This window comes from Dasypus novemcinctus, chromosome 3, assembly GCF_030445035.2.
Source record: "Dasypus novemcinctus isolate mDasNov1 chromosome 3, mDasNov1.1.hap2, whole genome shotgun sequence".
NCBI classification, from domain to species: domain Eukaryota; kingdom Metazoa; phylum Chordata; class Mammalia; order Cingulata; family Dasypodidae; genus Dasypus; species Dasypus novemcinctus.
Genome location: NC_080675.1, coordinates 182,873,162 through 182,894,772, shown reverse-complemented (window position 1 = coordinate 182,894,772; position 21,611 = coordinate 182,873,162).

The window sequence follows — 21,611 nt, the reverse complement described above, 5'->3', positions numbered from 1 at the left end:
TAAGTGTGACAGGAACCCGCTGGAAGGATTAAACCATAGCATCGTAGTCTGATCCAATTTAATTTTTAGGAAGATTACCATAGTTTTAATACAGAGGATAGGTGATAGGGTGACAAGGTGTCAAGAATGAAAGAAAAAAACGACAGTTGGAAGATGTTTGTAGTGATGTGGGCAGAGATGATGCCAGCCTGCGTTGAGTTGTGAAAGATTCGATGAAGATGTGGAGATCAGATAGGCAGTGTTTAAAGAGGGTAAAACTTGAGGAAGAATCAAAGATGCCTCCTATATTTCTAGCTTGAACAGCTAGGGGAATGGTCTTTTCATTTACTGAGATGGGGAAGATGCACAAAGGGGAGAAACCAAGAGGTCAGTTTTTGTGCATATCAAGTGTGAGATCTCTTTGAAGCTATCAAAGTGACACTGGTGACTTCTGCTTTTTCTTTTGCCGCCTCCTCTTCCTCTCCCTCCTCCTTATTCTAAATGAAGCTCAGAAGAGAGGTATGAGCTAGAGACATAAAATGAGAGATATGAACCTAAGAAAAAATGTTGGAAACACCATATTCTGCTAAGAAGAAAGAAAAATAAGAGGGTACAATGCCATATTTAAAAGTCACGCATAGATGGACATATCAGCAAAGACGACTGAGAGCTAATAGCTTGTAAGATGGGGGAAATCAAGCGAGGGTTGCAAGATAGAAGCCAAGAGAGAAAAGTGGTTCAACATTTAAGAGTGGTTGAATCTAGCAAATACTACTGAATTATCAAGTAAAATAAGAAGACAAGAGCCCTTTCTACTTGTCCATGTGGAGGTCATTGATGGCCTAGACAAGAACAGATTCAGAGGAGTGGTGGCATGGAATTCAGATTGCAGTGGTCAAAGAAGAATAAAAGTAAGAAAATGCCCTTGTAGACAAGGACTCCATGGGAAATTTGGCAACAAATGAGGAGCAGGAAAATGGGACAGTAGCTGGAGTGGGATAAATAGAACAGTTTTGCATATTTGGGGTTTGTTTGCTTATTTATTTCTTTGATAGACAATGTTTGTGTCTTGATGGAAGCTATCCAGTAGCTAGTAAGAGTTGATACAGGAGATGAGTAGATAAATAGTGGAGTAGAGTCCCTGACAAAGCACCTGCAGATGAGATTTCAGGACAGAAATGGAAGGCTGGCCTTAGAAAGAAGTACTGCTGTGGTCTTCACTTTCAGATGTAGAGAATTCAAATTCAGATATCCGTAGGATGCTAGGTATTGAAAGGAAGACTCGAGAAGGTGAGTCTAACCTCTGCAGACTCAGCCAAGCAGGAGGTGTTACAGCTGACACACAGGGGGAGTATGTGATGGATTCTTTCCTTTTTCTGTTTCCTGGTGATCCCTGTCCTGTCATCCACAGTGGTTATCAGCTAAAAGACTGAAAATGTATCTCAGAATCTTTAGCAGTGGATTTAGTGGTTCAGAGGTGTGCTTAACTACACTGAGATGGACCCTCCAGGGGCCCTTAATTCCTTCATAAGCTCCAGGAAAATATGAAGCTAACTTGTACAGAGGAGAATTAAGAAAAAGGATAAAAAGACAACTAATGATATAACATATTTTAATTTTTCTATCTCTGGATCCATTTGTGCCTGAAATCAGGTCTACTCTTCACTTTCCCAGTTAGGATGTGACCCAGCATGCCCCTTTGGTCTGTAGGCCAAAAAAAGAAGAGGTTTTTTTGCTGCTTTACACAAAATCACACTTATTTTTTGGCAATTAAAAATAGAAAATACAAAGTGATCTTTAGGAGAATTTATTTGAAAAGAGCTAAAAATTCATATGTCAAAAATTATTTTGATATCTAATTTATAACTTCTTCATTTTTGCTTTAGGAACTCCAATTTTACAATGCAAGATGAGTGTTCTGACACCTAAAAATTACTCTTCATCTAAATATAACTTTTTAAAGCTGCCATTCACTGATTTACATGATTACTATGTGTCAAGAACTGTAACTTACATAGAAGAAAGATAGAATATAAAAAAATTAGATAACATGCTCAGTGCAACCCAGATAGTATGTGGAAGATAAAAAGATTGAAGTTTGTATTGCTATAAGCTCCACGATATTAAGGTAATTAAAATAATCACTGTTAAACTTGTGTACTTAACACACTAATTGCCAGCTGCTGTTGCTAAAGTTGATTCTGCTTTTTCCCAAGATGTAAAAATAACTTAGCTTGAATATTTTAATTTTATGTTGGCCTCCTCTGAAGGCCTTAGACATATTTTCTGATACATTTGTATGAATTTCCAAAAATATAGATATTTTCCACTTTTTGAGGTAAGGAAATCTTTCTATTCTATCATTCTATCTATTCCACTCTATTCTATTCTATGTGATGGTTTTCTATTCTGTCATATCCTCAATGCACCTAAGCATTTAATTCTAAGAAGGATAAAACAAGTGACAAGATACATAGAATTCTGTATGGACAAAATTGGCTACCAAACCCTTCAAAGAAAAAAAGATATTTTTATGTTTATTAATGAATTCCTGATGTGTTTTACAGTCTGGCAGGTTGAATGCTTTTTTTTTTAAATTCATTTTTAAAAAATATTACATTCAAAAAATATGAGGTCCCCACTCACCCCCACCACCCCCACCCCACCACTCCCCCCACAGCAACACTCTCCCCCATCATCATGACATGTCCATTGCATTTGGTGAGTACATCTCTGGGCATCGCTGCACCTCATGGTCAATGGTCCACATCATAGCCCACACTCTCCCACGTTCCATCCAGTGGGCCATGGGAGGATCTACAATGTCCGGCAATTGTCCCTGCAGCACCACCCAAGACAACTCCAAGTCCCGAAAATGCCTCCACATCTCATCTCTTCCTCCCATTCCCTGCACCCAGCAGCCACCATGGCCACTTTCTCCACACCAATGCTACATTTTCTCGATTACTAACCACAGTAGTTCATGAATAGAATATCAGTAAGTCCACTCTAATCCTTACTGTATTCCTCCATCCTGTGGACCTTGGATTGGTTGTGTCCATTCCACATCTATGTCAAGACAGGGCTTAGATTCCACATGGATACTGGATGCAATCCTCCTGCTTTCAGTTGTAGGCACTCTTGGCTCCATGGTGTGGTGGTTGACCTTCCTCAACTCCATGTTAGCTGAGTGGGGTAAGTCCAATAAACCAGAGTGTAGGAGCTGAAGTCTGTTGAGGCTCAGGGCCTGGCTATCATATTGTCAGTCCAGAGATTCAGATCCCCTAGATATATCTTAAACCCCAGCACCAACTACAATTCCAGTAAAGTAACAGGGAAGGCTTGTGAAAAGAGATCACATCTGAGTCCAGCTCCATCACGCAGAAACACCAACTCCAAAGAAGGGCCAACTGACATGGCAGTGAACTCCATCTGCCATGACCATAAAACCTGTGGGTCTCTGTAGCCCTCAGAAGAACCAATACCTGGGATTGTATGTACTTTATCTGTCTCTGAGATTCTGCTCAAGTGTGCATAAGGGCAACCCCTCTGATAACCTCCCAGCTCTTTTTTAGAGACTCATAGCCATATAAACTCATTTGTCCTTTCCATTTCCCCCTTAATTTAGGTCAAAAAGCATTTTTAACTCCTGTTATTATATGTAGACAGGGATATTCTGCTGGTCCATGTTGAACCTTTAGATAGGCTTTATTTATGTTTTCTATTAGAAGAAAGGTCATGTTCCTGCTTGATGACATTACCACTAATTTGGAAATTTATTTTGTTCATTGCTCATTTCAGACTGTCCTTAGGCAAAGATTTCTGTAGTAATTGGCCACTGTGCTGACATGGCTTCTCCAGTTGGGTCCAAGAAAGACAGCAAATGTATTATCCCTCATGGTTATTCAAGCATAGCTGACAATGCTTTCCTCAAAGAGTAATGGTTTACCCCAAGAGAGATATATCACATGGACCTTTATGATTCCTATCTGCAATAACCAGGATTCACAATTGCAGATGGCAACGCTTTGCAAGAGCTGTACATGACAAAGAACTTGCCCCTCAGAAATTTAATTTCAGCACAGTCATACATCTTTTAATAAAAACTAACGCAGAGCCAGGCAGCTACAAAATCTTCTAAGTGGTAATTTTGGACAAGAAACTCAGAATTCAATGACATTTTACTCTTTCATTTATTAGGAAACACCTAGGTCATACCTACTCTGTCAGATAACATGGATGAAAAGATACACACACAAAAAAAAGCACAGATCATGGAAAGGGTGGACTCAGAGACAAAAGTAGTTCCATTGCCAAGTGAGCAGCGTGCCCCCCAAGGCTGCCACACAATGCCACGAGCTCACCTGGAGCAGCAGGTTTGCCTCTGTCTTTAGATCCATGAAGAGAGCACCCAGGAAGCCACAGGTCCTCAAAGAGTTTGCCTCACCTCAAAGTAGACCACTCCAGGAACACAATGGACATGTGGGGTGTCCTCACAAAACTTCATACAGATGGAAGTCATGAGAGGTTAGAGGTGGTGAGAGCTGTTGAACGGCTCTGGAAAAAGTCCAGGTGACCCTTAACTATATATGACCTGGCAATTGGGAAAGAATAGGTCAAGTTGGCTATCTGTCTGCCAGAAAAATACATTTTAGTTTCAGGAGAAAAGTCCTAAAATTACTTCTAAGAGAACACTAAAGAGTTTAGCCTGGGAAAATGTCTTGGAGCTGGGCAATTTCATGTGGTGGCTGTCTAGGTGGTATATACAGGGGGCCCCTTGAGCTCTGTGGGGGAAGCATTGATGCAGAATGGACCATGGCTTTGGAGGGAAGGGAGCAGGTCTTGGGGACTCCAGGCACTGATAGTGGTGGTGGTAGCACTGGTGGCAGCAAAACTGAGTAGGGCTAAAGCAGAAACTGTGACAGCATTCTTTCCAAGCTCTTGGCTAAGCCAGAGGCTGATCCTGGGATTGGCTCCAAGCTACCACCCTGCCCTGTGGGTATTCTTTAGGAAAGTGGCCCTGTCTGTGTGTGTCTATTTGTGTGTGTTGTGGGTTCACTAACCTTTCACTGAGCCAAACTCTGCAAAAGAGGAACCAGCTATGGGTCTGCAGAAAGATCGACCAGGCACAGAACAGTTGAGAGCACAAGACTGAGGTCATGCAGGGCAATTTTCTCAGTTGTCTCTTGTAGAGGCAGGGCTGACTCTGTTCTTCTAGTAAATATCCCTGAGTCTTGACGTTATCATCAGTCAGGGGCTCTGGGCAGGAGAAAAGTATTTGTAGAATAGGTTCTGAGTCTCTTAATTTTATTATGAGAAGAACACGACTTCTTTGTACCCCAGGCTAGGGCGGTGAAACTTAATGTGGAAAATACCACAGTGGAGAATTATGCAGCCTGAGAATGGAATGGGGGTGAGGGGAGAACCTGCACCACCAAGGGGAGGCAAAAACGAGCCACAGCCCAGAGACAAAGGCCCCCAGCGAATGGGCTTAGAAGGTTGTAGGATGCTCTGATCTCTCACTTCTTTCCACCATACCAACAAGGCTCAAGTCCTTAAAGCTGAGAGCTGAAAGATGTGGACTCTCTGAGGAGTATTACATAGAAATCCACCCATGAAACCAAGAACGAATATGAGCAAGGACCCTGGAGGGATTCCAAGCCCCTGGCACCTACAGCTACAGAAACATTAAACACATCTCAGCTTCTAGCCAGATGAACAGATATTTTCACAGAACCTGATCCAACATGTCTGCCTTTCAAGAAAAAATTACCGGGCATGTCAAAAGGACAGAATAAGCTCGTCTGAAGTGACCAAGCAACAAGAATAAAATATGACAGAGATGCTGGAATTTTTAGCCAGGGGGTTTAAAATAACTCTGACAAATGTGTCCAGGGTGCCAATGGAAAAATAATCATGAAAGGATAAGGTCAGCAGGTAGATGGAATGTAGGAGACAGAATTTTTAAGTGGTAGAAGCCAAAATCACAGTAACAGACAAGATTTAAATCCGAAGATTTAAATCCAAAGATTTAATGTCTGAGGAAATAATCAGTGAATGTGAAAATAGGTTAATAGAAACCTCACAATATGAAATACAATGAGAAAAAGGAAAGAAAAAACAGAAGAGAACATTCAAGAATTGTGGAACAATATCAAACTATGTAACATACACTTAACTGAAATACCAGAAGGAAAAGACAGAAAGAATGGGATAAAAAAAAATACTTGCAATGATAATGGCAGAGAACTTTGCAAGAGTGCTGGTTTTTCCAGGCTTACCTGGTGTAATTGGAAAGATTCCCATTTGACTGGTGGAGAAATGAGCTTACCCAGGCTACCTTCTAGGGCTACATGGGAATTGAGAATACTAGACCTGTGTTTCCTCTCCTCCTTGGAGGGGCAATGAAAGATGCCCGGCTGTTATTTTGTTTCCCCAGGTCTGGAGCTCTGGCCAATTTGAAATACTGTGTTCAAATCCAAACACGGCCATTTGGTATGATCTTAGACAGGCCTCTTTAGCTACCCTGCCTTGATGTTCTAACTAGGAAACTGGTAATAAAAAGAGTAGCACTTCGTAGGATTCTTGGAGAGTTAAATGAACTAGCCACGGAAAAGACGAGCCTGAAACATATGTTTTCAATAAATATCAGTTATTTCCCCTTAAGTCATATTATTATTACTGTAATAGTTTATAGTTGTAACTATAAGACCAAATAGAAAAAAATGCAGACAGATTTAGATATGGTCATATGTTCATATTTCAGATATTTTCTAACAGTCTATGGGTTGCTTTTTTCACACTCTGAATGGTATAATTTGTTACGAAAGTTCTTAATCTTTGTGAACTTAATATTATCAACATTTTCATTTCAAATTAGTGAGTTTGGTATGCTATTTGCTTACAAAGATGTTATTCTGTGTTACTTTCTAGAAAGTCTGTTCTCTCACATTTTGCTCTGTAATTCATTTGGCATTGATTTGTATATCTAGTATGAGTTTAGGTTTGTTAAATAACTTAGCAAGGGCCAGAATGCAACTTGTTTATACATGCCCAAGGCAAGGCCAAACTTATCTACACACGACTTCAGTAAAAGCTAACTGAGCTACCCGTTAAAATTCCCCCACTTGCCTCAGACACGTGTGTATGAGACTCCCTGAGCTGATGTAACTGTTAGGATGTTCTGACATCCTTTGACCATAAATCTTAATTTCCCTGAAACTAGGGCATTTGTTGGGGTAACGAAGTGTTGTCAGACAGCATTCAATCTCCTTATAAGACTTACTTTTCTTAGTTTTTGCTTAACAAATCATAGTTCTCTTTGTGTAATGTCATTACTGTGTCAGCTGCTTTTCACAGGGAAAAATGGAGTGCTTGTGCCTTGGCGTGGAGAGTCCACCAATTTCCAAATTGTCTCTGTTTGACTAAAAAAATACAAAAGAGTTTCTCTTTTCTAAATCCTTAAAATTCGTCTTTTATTTGATAGGTTCTAGATTCACTTTTTTTTCAAAACTTAAAGATACCCAGTGGACCTGGTCAATTTATTGGGAAAATCGTCTTTCTCCCACTGCACTACACTGTGGTACTGAGGATAGATGGTGATAGATAGATAGATAGATAGATAGATAGATAGATAGATAGATAGATAGATAGATAGATAGATAGACAGATAGATAAATAGAGATAGGTAGATAGATGATAGATAATACATAGATGATAAATAGATGATAGATGGTAGATGATAGATAATAGATGGATAGATAGATGATAGATGATAGATAATACATAGATGATAGATAGATAGATAGATAGATAGATAGATAGATAGATAGATAGATAGATAGATAGATAGATAGATAGAAGATAGATAGACAGGGAGATAGGGAGATAGGGAGGTAAGGAAATAGGTAAGTATCTGTGTGTCTCTCTCTTCCTTGGGATTCTTTTCTATTACTTTGGTCTTTTTTGTCTGTCTTATGCCCATTTCACACTTGTAATTATAGTTCTTTAAAATAAGTCTTTCAAATAAGTCTTTTAAAGCAACTATAATTGAGTGTGAAATGGGCACAAGAAAAACAAAGAGACCAAAGGAATAGAAAAGAACCCAAAGAGAGACACACACAGCTACTTATCTATCACCCACTCCCAGAGGAAGCAAATCCTCCAACAGCAGGGCTCCGGAGGGCTCTAGAGACAGCCAGACACAGGGCAGGGCACACAGCCCGGGAGAGCAGCCCATCAGAGCCCTTACCTTGGAATGTGTGGCTGCCTATTTCCCCAGTGTAACGGAGGCAGACTCATTTGTAATTTCCCTACACATGATTCTTCTACCCTTTTCATTTGAACTTATAATTAGCACTATACCCATTAAATAAATGTCCCAGAGATTCAAACCTTCCGTCCATTCATGTGCCATTGAGCCCTGAATCTCAGCAGAGGTGCAACCAACACCTACCCTCCAGTTCATCAGATTTGTCCAGGACAACTTATAAAATGATGATGATGGGCAGCCCCTATCCCAGAAAACAAAGAGTATTTACAACTGCAAGCAAGACAGTTGCTTCCACCTGACCCATAAGATCTACGCTCCCTCTCAACTGAAACAGCTGGCATCACCATTGCCACATCCTCAAGACTGAGGACTAAACAAGCATGAGCGGGGAATGCAACCATGGATCCAAGCAGACTTGTAACACTGGTATAAAGATAGTGGTTACCAGAGGTTTCGAGAGGAGGGGGAAGGCAGAATAGGTGGAACACAGGGCATTTTTAGGGCTTTGGAATTGTTCTGCATAAGATTGCAATGGTATACAGGCCATTATAGTTTCTGAAAACCTATAAAATTGTACAGGGCAAAGTGTAAACCATAATGTAAACTATAGACCTTGGTTAGGAGCAATGTTTCAATATTTGTTTATCAATTGTAACAAATGTATCACAATAATGTAAAACGTCATTAATAGGGTGAAATGTGAGAGGGGGAGGGGTGGGTTTTATGGAAATTCCCTACACTTTCTATGTAACTTTTCTATATTTTAAAACGTCTTTTAAAATAAAGTTTATTATTTGAAAAAACAAATTAAATAAGTCTCGCTATCCAGTAGGGTAAGGCCTCCAAATTTTTGAGATATCCAAGGCTTTTCTTATACCTTTGCAAGATTCATCTTGTACATTTCCACAAAAGGCCAACTAACACTTTAATGATCTTATTGATCCTATAGATCAACAACCCCACATCTTTACAACTTCGTGTTTTCCCATTCTAGACCATAGTTTATTCTTCCAATGATTTAGGTCTCCTTTAAATTTTTACATGTTTTGGAGCTTTATGTGTAGTTTGCTCATCCATATTTGATTTCTTTCTTTTCTTTATGTCTCATTAAAGTATAACACATAGAGCCAGGTTTGCATTCTGAAGTAGAGAGTCTGATTAATTTTTGATGTGCGTATACACCACTCAGAACAAGCTTGAGCTGTAGAATATTTTCAGCAGCCCAGCAGATACTTTGTGCCTCATCCTAGTCAGTATACTCCAAAAGGTCAGTACCCTGCTCTGACCTCTGTGAGCTAAGTGTCCTGACCGCTTTTGAACTTACCACACATGGAGTCACATAGGACGTACTCTTTTTAACATAAAATTTGCCATTTAACTTTGTCAGTTAAGAAACTGACAATCCAAAAATAATAATCCAGTAACTGAACAGAGTTCACAAGGAAAATAAACAAATGGTTGATAAATATATTAAAAAATTATCCACTCCATTAAATGTAAATTAAACACAAACTAATTAAATTTGTGGTTTTAATGTAGCTAATGTAAATTAAAACCACAAAATATTCACCAGAATGGATATAAAGAAAAGGAGGGAAAATATAATGTCAGCAAGGATTTAGAGCAATGAGAATTCTCATATATTCTTGGTGGGACAATATATGCAGATAATTATTTTAGAAATCTAATTGAAAGTACTGTTTAAATCTCAATAAAGGCATAGCCTATTATCCACCAGTCCTATCTTTATTTATACACCCATTAAAAATGCACACATACATTCATACAAAATTATGTAAGAATGTTCCTAGCATCACTATTTTGTAATAGTCCGAAGTGGGAAACTACCCAGAGTCCACCAATATTTGAATGGATAAATGTATAAATAAACTGCAATGTATTCGCACAATTGAACACTATGCAGCTATGCTAATCAAGGAACTACAACTGTTTGATAACGATAAGAATGACTCTCACAAACTTAATACTGAGCAAAAGAAACCCGACACACACAAGAGTATATTCTGATGACTCACGTTTATATTAAGAGGAACTTCTTAAGTGCTGCTAATTTTTATTCTGCTGTACATTAATGATATGTGTGCTTTTCTCTATGTTTATTATATTTTAATAAAAAGTTCAGTAAATATATGGAGTAAAGTTACACCACCAAACAGGAGATCACCTTCCTCTCTTTCTCTCTGTCTCTCTCCCTTCCTCCCCGTCTCCCATTCCTCTTCCTCTAGTCCTCTCTTTCTCTCCCCCAGCTACAAAGAACTTTTTCATTCAACTTTAATTTCTGTAGTTAGTTTGCTGGAGATAATTAATTAAACAAAAAGCGCATTCTAAAGAGAATGGCTTCAGGGCAAGATGGGAGGGGGTCCCTCTGAAGGTTTGTGGTGAGACAGATGTTATCAGCCAGAGAATTCCAGCCAAGAGCCTCTCTCTGTGTAGCACAAGGTATTTTTTTTACAAGTAAAAAGAAAATAAGACTGGCTTGCTTGGGTAAAGTTAAGATGTTCAGAGCAGATGACTCGATTTTGCGGTAAAGGAATTTGAAATGTTATATTTTCTGGAAATCATGATCTTTAGCATTACAATGATATGAAACGCATGACTGTCTTAGGAAAAAGCTTAGATGGAAATCAAAATAAAAGTGATCTCAGAAACCAGAAATTATTAACTCCAAAACATGATAATTGGTCCATGTTCTTAAAAAAACACGGGAAGCATTAATCCTGCTTTTAGACCTTTTTACAATTTGTATTTATGTTAATATCACACAAATTTTTCTTCAGTCAAGTAGATAGTAAAGAGCCTGGATTTCTTCGTGAAACAAATGCGTCTCTAAAAGCAGAAGTGTGAACGCCACCTCCTGGTGATATCGGTAAACTGCAATATGGAATCAGGAATAGGGATTCCGTAAGGGCGCCTTCTGATACCACTTCTATAGAGATATAGAGTATCATTGCGTCTTCCAGATAGGCACATTTGTGTCTTCAAAGGATTATATTTTTTGTCCTGACATTCAGAAGCATGTATTTTCTGCTGGGAACAACTCTCGTTGTTTCTCCTATGCAGAAAATTGAAATATTAACCTTTCTCCTTGAGCTGTTTTCAGGCATTTATCTCAAATGACCCACTTACATCTCAGTTTGGAGGCTTCACTTTGATCCTAGATTCCACATGTCTCAATTAAAGTTACCAATTTCATTGCAAATGGGCTTCCTCCACCCAACATTCTCCCACTTATGTAAACTTGACAACTGGGCGCACACATGGTTTTCCCCTATTTTTCATCCTAGTAGACCCCAGTTTAGACCAAGACTTGGTTCTTTATAATTATATCAGTATATTAGTTTATTATGCCTGTCTTTATGATGTACTCATCATAAAGTACCTGCCTAATGGAATTTAGATTTGTGCATCCCCGTGGTCATGTGAAGAGATTTTATAAAATCTTGTATTATTGACAGATATCTCCTCTTGGTTCTGTTGCCCTAAAGAACCATCACTAACAGCTTGGTACTGAGAGTGGTTCTTGATAAATAGAATCTTAAAAATGGGATTTCTGAATTGGTTCTTTGGATTTTGCAATTGCCCTTTGCCATTGAGGGCATTAATGACTCTGTTTCCAATAATCAAGAGGCCACTGACAGTCCATGGTGTGATGTGGCAATAGAGATACACAAAATATCACCACTAGATGTGACTACTTTCATGCTTATACAAGACAAGGATCTGGGTGAGTGTTTGTTTTTTATAACACCTTGACAAGAGTATTGTGAATTTAAAAGGTACAATAGTTGGCTGGGTGCTCCTAAATACACTAGATATAGTTACAAAAGAATGGGATGAGCTGAAGCCTACAAATTTGCAATTTAAGTGCTGCTTGAATGATGTGAAAATATCTATGAGTGCCCTGAAAGAAAATCTTATTTCATGCAGTTGCATACTTGAGATCTCTGAAAACCTAGCCCACAGTTGCATTGTGCAAGTAGCAGAGTTACAATGGAAACTAAAATCTCTGTATTGTGGGATGTCTGCTGTTAAAGTGAGGACATTGTTTGGAAAGGAGTGGAACCTTGAGGACTGGGATAGGGACATATGGGTTGATGATGATGGCAGTGGGGACATTGAAACCCTAAATTCTGCTGAGACTATTCCACATAAATCTATAACAGTCATCCTGGAGAAGACAGCCATCCTATAACCTCCCTGCCCTGAGGAGATAGCCATCCAAGCTCCAGCTTTCCCCATGGAGTCAGCCATCCATGCCTCACCTGAAGAGATTAATCTTCTATCACCAGATGAATCTGCAATGGAATTCCCTAGGTAACTGGTTCGCAAGACATGCTGAATTCTTTTTGTGATCAACCCCCACCACACCTCTTTTCTTCCAGAAATATAACTAGACTAATATCACAAGACCCCAAGGGTGCAGTACAAAGTGTGACCCATGAGGAAGTATGCTATACTCCAAAAGAACTGATTGTGACTGTGAGGACATCTCATGGACTTAAATCATCAGTGATGTAATATGGCTGATTAGATCTACAATCAACTGAGGATATTGCCTTCAACAATGAGAGATATTTCATACAAACAATTGAAGGCCTTAAAAGGAGAAGTGATTTCAGCAATCAAGAGAGAAAATTCACATCTCTTTCAGACAGGCAGCTTCTCCTGAAGAATTCATTGAAGACCATCATTGAAGTTCCTGGCTCGGAGTCTACCCTATGGACTTTGGACTCATCCATTCCCTTGGCCACATGAGACAATTTAATAATATCTCATAATATTTGCAGATATCTTCTGTGGAATTTGTTTTCCTAGAGGACCCTAATACAGATGCTCTGGAACAGGAGGCAGCATCCTGTGAGCAGGACTTCAGGAAACCATTGGAGTCTACCTGGTAAATCCATGAAAGGAAAAGAACCTCAAAAGTCTTCCAGTCTCTACCCATTACCGAATTCCAAAACCCTACTTGCACATCTTTAGATTTATTTAACAGCAGCACCCCACTGTCAAAAACTGTCTTAGAACACCAGGAGACAAATCTATACAGTGGGTTGGCTTAAACAACAGGAATGTGTTGGATTACAGTTTTTGTGGCCAGAAGCCTCAAATCACAGAATTGGTAAGGCCATGCTTTCTCCCAGTATCAGTATCATTCTCCTGATGGCAGTTGTTTTAGTTTTCCACAGGGTTGCCAATGCAAGGTACCAGAAATGGGTTGGCATTTATAATGGAAAATTTATTAGGGTAAAAGCTTACAGTGTCAAGGTTGTGAAAATGTCCAAATTGAAGCATAATCATAGATTCCTTCTCACCCAAAGTCAGCTACTATTGATCTTGGAATTCTGCCACATGGCAAGGATCAAAATGTCAACTTCACTTTTCTGTTTCTCTTTGCATGTTCTCAGTTTAAAGAAGACTCAACAAGAGGGTGCAGACCCAACCTGGATCATGCTTCACTGATGTAGTCCAATCAAAAGTGATCTAATCAAGGTCCCTTAGCTGAATCTAATGCAATCAAAGGGTCTCACACCCACAGGAACTAATTAGTTCAAAAACATAATCTTTTCTGGGATTCACAAAAGATCTTCAAACTGTCACAGCAGTCCTCTCATCATATGGAGAGAAAGATCTCCATCTTTCTCTCTTCTGGTTTCCCCTGGATACTGGTTTCTCCTTATAAGCCCTCCAGTTATGAGTTAATTTTCAACCTGCTTCAGTTCAGCCACACCTAATAGGGTCTTAAAAGACCCTATTCAAAAATGCATCCAGGGAAATGGACTTTGGCCCAGTGGTTAGGGCGTCCGTCTACCACATGGGAGGTCCGAGGTTCAAACCCCGGGCCTCCTTGACCCGTGTGGAGCTGGCCCATGCACAGTGCTGATGCGCGCAAGGAGTGCCGCCCCACCCAGGGGTGTCCCCCACGTAGGGGAGCTCCACACGCAAGGAGTGCACCCTCGTAAGGAGAGCCGCCCAGCGCAAAAGAAAGTGCAGCCTGCCCAGGAATGGTGCCGCCCACACTTCCCATGCCGCTGACAACAACAGAAGCGGACAAAGAAACAAGACGCAGCAAAAAGACACAGGAAACAGACAACTGGGGGAGGGGAGAGGAATTAAATAAATAAAAATAAATCTTAAAAAAAAATGCATCCATAACTTAACTGCTAATACGCCTTCAAATGGCCCTATTTAGAAATGAGTTCACACTCACAGGAACATAAAGATTAAGAACATGAATATTGATCTGGTACATAATTCAATCAACCAGATCCCCTGATGTCTGATTATTTCCTTGTGTCCAATGCACAGTCACCCTTTTAAAAAGCCTCAACATTTCCTTTTGGTGGAGGCTAGGAAAAAAATTAACAGTATAAATTTTTGGTAGTGTAGTAGGGCCCTTTTTCAAGGGAACTGACCTCCCTTCATTCAAGCGGTTCTTGACTGACTCAAGTTTGGGAATGATTGAGAGGCCATAACTCTGCTATGGTCATTCAATCTAGACTTCTGTTCACATGACCTACAACTCTTCTACATTGACCAAATAAGAATTTAGTAGACTGCCTATCTATTTCTCTTTATAAATATACCACATAATCAAGTAGCCATCTGTGAATCAGACTATTGTGATGACAATTTGTGCATGTGTATGTATTTTCTATCGAAAGATTTTTTCCCTTCAATAATGGGCATTTTACAAAAGTCTCAAAATAATATTAAGATCACACTAAATTATTTTCATTGTAAGTCTACTTAATTTTATTGATGGTGAAAATATTGCAAGATTCCTTTAACTCTGTTTCTTCTTTAAAATAAGCAATTAACCTAAACCTCCCAAGAAGAGACAATGAATAGATACTACACATTTGCTAATAAGTGGCTAAAATTATAATTTAATATTAATTAATAATATCTGTATAAGGACACAATGGAATACTACTCGGCTGTAAGAACAAACACACTACAAACACATGTGATAACATGGATGAATCTTGAGAACCTTATGTTGAGTGAAGCAACCCAGACATTGAAGGACAAATACTACATGACCTCAATGATATGAAATAAACAAGCTGCCCTAGATAGCAAGAGACTGAACGATAGGCTTGCAGGAAATCGGAGGGTGGAGGAAGGATATGAGCCGATGTCTGCAGGGGTGGAATTTAAGACGAGATGGTGGTAAGTATGAACACAAAGAAGAGATAAAAGGGGGGCAAGGGGTTGCCTTTGCTTGGGGCTTTGCGGGTTTGAGGGTGGCTGGGGAGGGACGGGTGGGTAACGTTGCCCAAAAGTGGGGGGAGGGAGGGGTAGCATACGAACCAGGAGAGGGTCAGGTGTTGGTGGAGAGTAAAATGCCGAGAAAATCATATCAAAATATAATAAAGAGGGTTACCTGTTTAGAATGCTCGGAGGGGAGGGTCTGATGCAGGACGGGCTCCTGGGGAATGTCTAAATGCTCATTCTGCCAGAGTGGGTGACACCATGGGGTAGAAACCCAAGTAGTGAGAGTGGGGGTGGACCCACATCCTGGGGAGGACTAATGCCATCCAATAGAGGGAACTGTATCCCTCGAGAGAAAGGGTGGCTCCCAGGGCATTGGGGCAGTTGAGCAAGTTAGGCCCTGAACACTATTCCATCTATCTCTGGAAGTGGCTCCTCAGGAAACGGAGGTTGGCTATCACTGAGGGCACTAAGGTGGAAGGGAAAATGGACGTTAAATATGTGGAACCAAAGTAAATGGGGGGTAAGAGAGGAGTTTCTTGAGAGTACACAAGGATGGATATAAAACATGTAATATTACACCATAACATATAGGAGATGACAGACTGATAATGTAAACCATAATGTAAAACATAGGATAACTAAAAATGTAAAGAACTGTGTATCCTAAAGTATGCACCATAATGTAAATACAGATGTCACCTTGTTAGAAAGCTAATGTCTCAGACTCTGTACATCACTTTAAGTAAATATGATATGAATAGGGCGTAAGAGTATCACTGTGGAAGGGAAAAGGTTTTCTGGTGGATGTGTGGGAGTGCTGTATATTATATATATACATTGCTGTGGTCTAGGACTCCTGTGAAGAAAAGCTGAATAATTAGGGGGGGGGGGGGGGAAATAGGATGTGGAATTTTTTCAAGTCAACATTCTTTATCTAAGTTCTTTATCTAACTTTATCCAAGTTCTTTATCTATCCTTTAAACTCATCGCTATATGCCATTCCCTAGTAAGGGACCATGACATTATATTGGGCTTCAAATTTCGGGGAGTTCTGGATCACAGAGTGTTTCAACAATGGCAATGGAGGGATACTGGTATGGGATACCAATGACAGATGATATATGACTGACAGGGAGCTGTACAGAACATATGTCCAGGGTGCATGGTAATGTTTGGATATACTCATAGTGGCAACAATTAAAAACCACAGTAGGGGGGGGTACTGGGTTCCCGGCCAGTGGTGCTCTGTCGTGGTCCCTAGGGGAGCAGCGACAGTCTCCCAGGTACAGTGGTGGGGACCGGGAGGGAGTGAGGGTTCAACAGTGAGCCCCTGATACTAATGACTATGCTTGTGAGCTGATAAACCCAAAATAATAACAAGGCCTAGAGCAACTTTGTGCCTGGGAATTTCCTTCTGTCAGCCTTCATGTTACTCAAATGTGGCCAGTCTCGAAGCCAAACTCAGCATGTAAATGCAATGCCTTCCCCCCAGCGTGGGACATGACACCCGGGGATGAGCCTCCCTGGCAACGAGGGACCACTATCAACTACCAACTGATGATGCAACTGGAAAATGACCTTATACGGAAGGTTCAATGCGGATCAGCAGAATATCCATGTCTACATAAAATACCATGACTTTAAAATGCTGTTTGACCTAAAGTAAGGGGGAAATGGAAAGGAGAAATGAGTTTATATGGCTACGAGTTTCTAAAAAAGAGTCTGGAGGCTGGCAGAAGGTTTGCCCTCATGCACAACTGAGCAGAGTCAGAGAGACAGATAAAGCAGATACAACCCCCAGATATTGGTTCCTTTGAGGGCTAAAGAGACCCATGGGAGTTATGGTCATGGCCGATGGGGTTAACTACCAGGGCAGATGGCCCCTCTTTGGAAATGGTGTTTATGTGTGATGAATCTGGACTCAGATGGGATCTCTCTTCATAAGACTTTCATGCTAATGTGCTGGAGGTGCAGTTAATGTTGGGGTTTAAGATATATTTAGGGGATTTGAATCTCTGGACTGACAATGTGATAGCCAGGTCCTGAGCCTCAACAGACTCCAGCACCTACAATCTGATCTATTGGACTTACCACACTCAGCTAAGATGGAGTTGAAGAAGGACAATCACCACACCATGGAGCCTAGAGTGATTACAACTGAAAATGGGAGGATTGCATCCAGCATCCAGGTGGAATCTGAGCCTCCTCTTGACATAAAGGTGCAATAGACACAACCAATCCAGTGTCCACATAGAAGAGGTGGCATTGGATTGGGAAAAGTGGACATAATGGACAAAGGGTATGGGGAAAGGCAGGAAGAGATGAGAGGTGGAGGCGTCTTCGGGACATGGAGCTGCCCTGGATGGTGCTTCAGAGGTAATCACCGGACATTGTAAATCCTCACAGGGCCTACATGATGGAATAGAGGAGAGTATGGGCCATGATGTGAACCAATGTATATGAGGTGCAGAGGTGCCCAAAGATGTACTTACCAAATCCAATGGATGTGTCATGATGATGGGAACGAGTGTTGTTGGGGGGGGGGGAGGGGGGGGTGGGGGGGTGGGGTTGAATGGGACCTCACATATATATTTTTAATGTAATATTATTACAAAGTCAATAAAAAATAAAAAAATTAAAAAAAAAATAAAAATAAAAAATAAAAAACAAAATAAAATACCAACAAAACAAAAAAAAAAAAATATCTGTATAAGGAACAGTTTCACTTGAAAATTTTTTAAAAATAAACAAAAGTCTAGTTTTCTATATACATCTATGAACAGAGGTTATTCATCTATAACCTTGCCAGAATTAAATTAAAATAAAGCTAAAGCTTTTATTATTCTTGTGATTTAACATAGCAATCATTCATTTGTAAAAAACTGTCTTGAATTTTGTGTTTTTGCAGAATTTCCCCATTGTTAGTTGATCAGAAAAGTCTGCAACACAACTAAAGTAAAATAACACTTTATTGGCATTTAATATAAATTTGGGTGATTTTCAAATGAAATGTTACACATGTACACTTTAGAATTTGTTTGGAAGTAAGTTCTGCGGCTGTCCTTTCCATATACTCTTTTTTTTTTAGTGTACTCTTATTTTTATAATCTTCTTTTAAAGACTTTGATGTAAAATTTTTGGCTGGGATATTTCTCCCACTTTATATGGGCTTAATGGGAGATGCTCTAGTTTAGAGTTGCCTCATCTATCATTTTCCTTTTTCTTTCCCCATGTGTCTACCTTTTATAAAATATACATACTTTTTTTTTTAAAGATACTTAGATTACATAACTGTTATGAAAAAAAATTTAGGAGATTCCCATATTCTCCAGTCTCTACCCCTCCCTCACTTTCCTGCATAAACAACATCCTTCATTAGTGTGGTACATTTGTTACAATTGAGGAACACATCCACTAAGTGTGTATAAGTTTACATCATAGTTTATACTCTCTTCTGCACAATTTTGTTAGTTATGACAAGATACATAATGGACTGTATCTGTCATTGCAACATTATTCAGGACAATTCCAATGTCTCAAAAATGCTCCCATATTATACTTATTATTCTCTCTTCCTACCCTCAAAACCTCTGGTGGTCACTGCCTCCACATCAATGATAAAAGTTCTCCCATTGCTAGAATAACAGTAAGTGTACAGTAGAATAGAGCAAGTCTATTGTTGTTCATTCCCCAATCCTGAGGTTTCTGGGATGGTAATGCCAATTCTGCTTCTAATTGAGAGGGGGCTTAGATCCCATGGGGCAGATGAACAGGACTATTTGCTTGCAGTTGTAGATTCTCTCTGTTCCTTGGGATGGTCATTGTTCATCATCATCTCTTTGCTCATTGTCTTGGGTGAGTCCAATGTACTTGAGAATAGGTGCTGCAACTCTGTTGAGATTCAGGGCCCAACTGGCACATGAAAAGCCCAAAGATTTAAGTCTCTTGGACACAAACCTATCAACTCTAGTACTATCTATAGGTTCAAATAGAAGGAACAGAAGAGCCATGTGTAAGGAAACCACAAATGAGTTCAACTCTGTCACACTGGGTAGCATAAATTCCAAAATTCCACCCACTGGTAGGGTGCCAAACTCCTGAGCTGTCAACCCTCCTATAGTGTTTGGATGTCTCCAGAGCCCTCAGGAACCCCACTACTTGAGGCAATATTTACTGTGGCAGTCAATGAGATCCTACTGAGATGTGCGTAAGTATAACTTCTGGAATGACCTCCCAACTCATTTTGAAGTTTCTTAGCCATATAAACTCATTTGTTTTTACCCTTTCCTCCTTTTGGTCAAGGTCTTTCTCTAGTTTCATTGCTAGTTGGTGCTTTGTAGTAATCCCTCAGTGCCAGGAAGGCTCATCCCCAGAAGTCATGTCCCACACCAGGGCAATGGTAATGCATATATATATGCTGGGTTTGACTTAGAGAGAGGCCATATTTGAGCAAGATGGAGGCTCTCAGGAGGTAACTCTTAGGCAACCTATAATACCAGGCCAAGTTTCAATTTCAGAAGTATAGCTTCATTAGCACAGTCATCAATATCAAGGGCCTGTCAATGGTCCATCATCCTTCACTAGTCACTCCTCCTGTACTTGAGGGATTCTTGCTATCCCATTAGAGAATGTGGCAGAACTCCCCAGGATGGGAATTTGATATTCTTTTGGTTATTGTGTGGATCTCCACCCACGTAACAATGCCCCATGAACACTTGAACTCATTCATATGCCTTATAGGTTTGCCTCAGGTGAACCTCCGCCCATGCATCCCCCATCACTGACACCCCACACCAATGATCCTTCTCTGTCACAATTGTAACCTTTCTGTGATCCAAAACTTCTTCAAAAATGAAACCAACAAAATAACTGTAGAAAATGAATAAGAAAATGAAATAATGATAGTTTAAAAAACAGCAAATAAAATACAAAAAATTAAAAATGGAAATTGTTGGAAACTGAGGCACAGTGGTCTCACAAGGAGAGACGTGCTGTTTCCATGGCTATGCTTGCACTCTAAGGAATGCAGTAATTTAAGAGTTCCTGGCAAACTGGATGAAGCTGTTAAAGGCTGAAAGAAAAGATGAGGACATACCTTTTGTACTAAATAGAACACTTAGACTTTGTACCTTGAAATAAGATTTTTTGAGCTCCTTAGTAACTAATAGTTAACTGCATGTTGCTGCTTGTTGTCACATAGACTGGGGTATATAGAGAGCCTCTTGTAAACAATAAAGTTGTCTGATGAGTCTCTACTTGCAGATCCCCTGATCCCAGCTCACTCATTCTTTCTTTCTTTCTCTTTATTTCACTCTTCTTTTTCTCTTTCTTTCATTCTCAATACTCTTCAGGTCCAAATCTCCAACATCTGGTGCCCAACAAGGATCAAGTGAGACATCCAAAGCAGAGTGACTCAAGTCTTCAAGATTAAGTAAGTAAGTAACATTTCCACAAAGTCATCAGGGTAATGGGTAATCAAATGGGACGTGTGGAAGCACATTCACAAGTGTTAAAAACTTACTGAAAGTTAATGGGGTGCCTGTAAAAAGCTATGAATTACTAGAATTGTTTGCTTTAATACAAAAGCATTGTTGATGAGTCAATTGTAAACTATATGTTTGTATTGGTGTGTTTTAATTGTTTTGTGTTTGTCTGTTTGTTCAATGTCAGTGTATATTTTGATACCTCCAGATGGTAATATAAATTAATAAATAAAAATTTTTAAAAGAGCTCTATTCAAATGGCCAAAAATTAAATAAGCGCTTATATTAATATGTAACTTTAAACCTTAATAAGATCTCTGCAATGATAAAAATTGTAAGTCTTGATTAACAAAATTACTATAAGTCTTTTCATAAAAAATAGTTTTCACCTAGATTGAAATGAAAAGTTTATTTTTCTTCACTGGATAAAATGAAGGATGTAAAATTTAAATGAATATTAAAGAAGGTTAAAAGGTTGTGAGAATGCTGACTGAAATTTTAATAAGTTTTTTCTAAAAGATGTGTTTTGTCTGAAAATAGGATGGCTAATTTTCATAAACTCATGGGACCTAAATGCATGTGGTACATTGTAGAAGGTATCGTGGTAACTTTAAGTAAGGGAATGTGTTCTCTGAAGG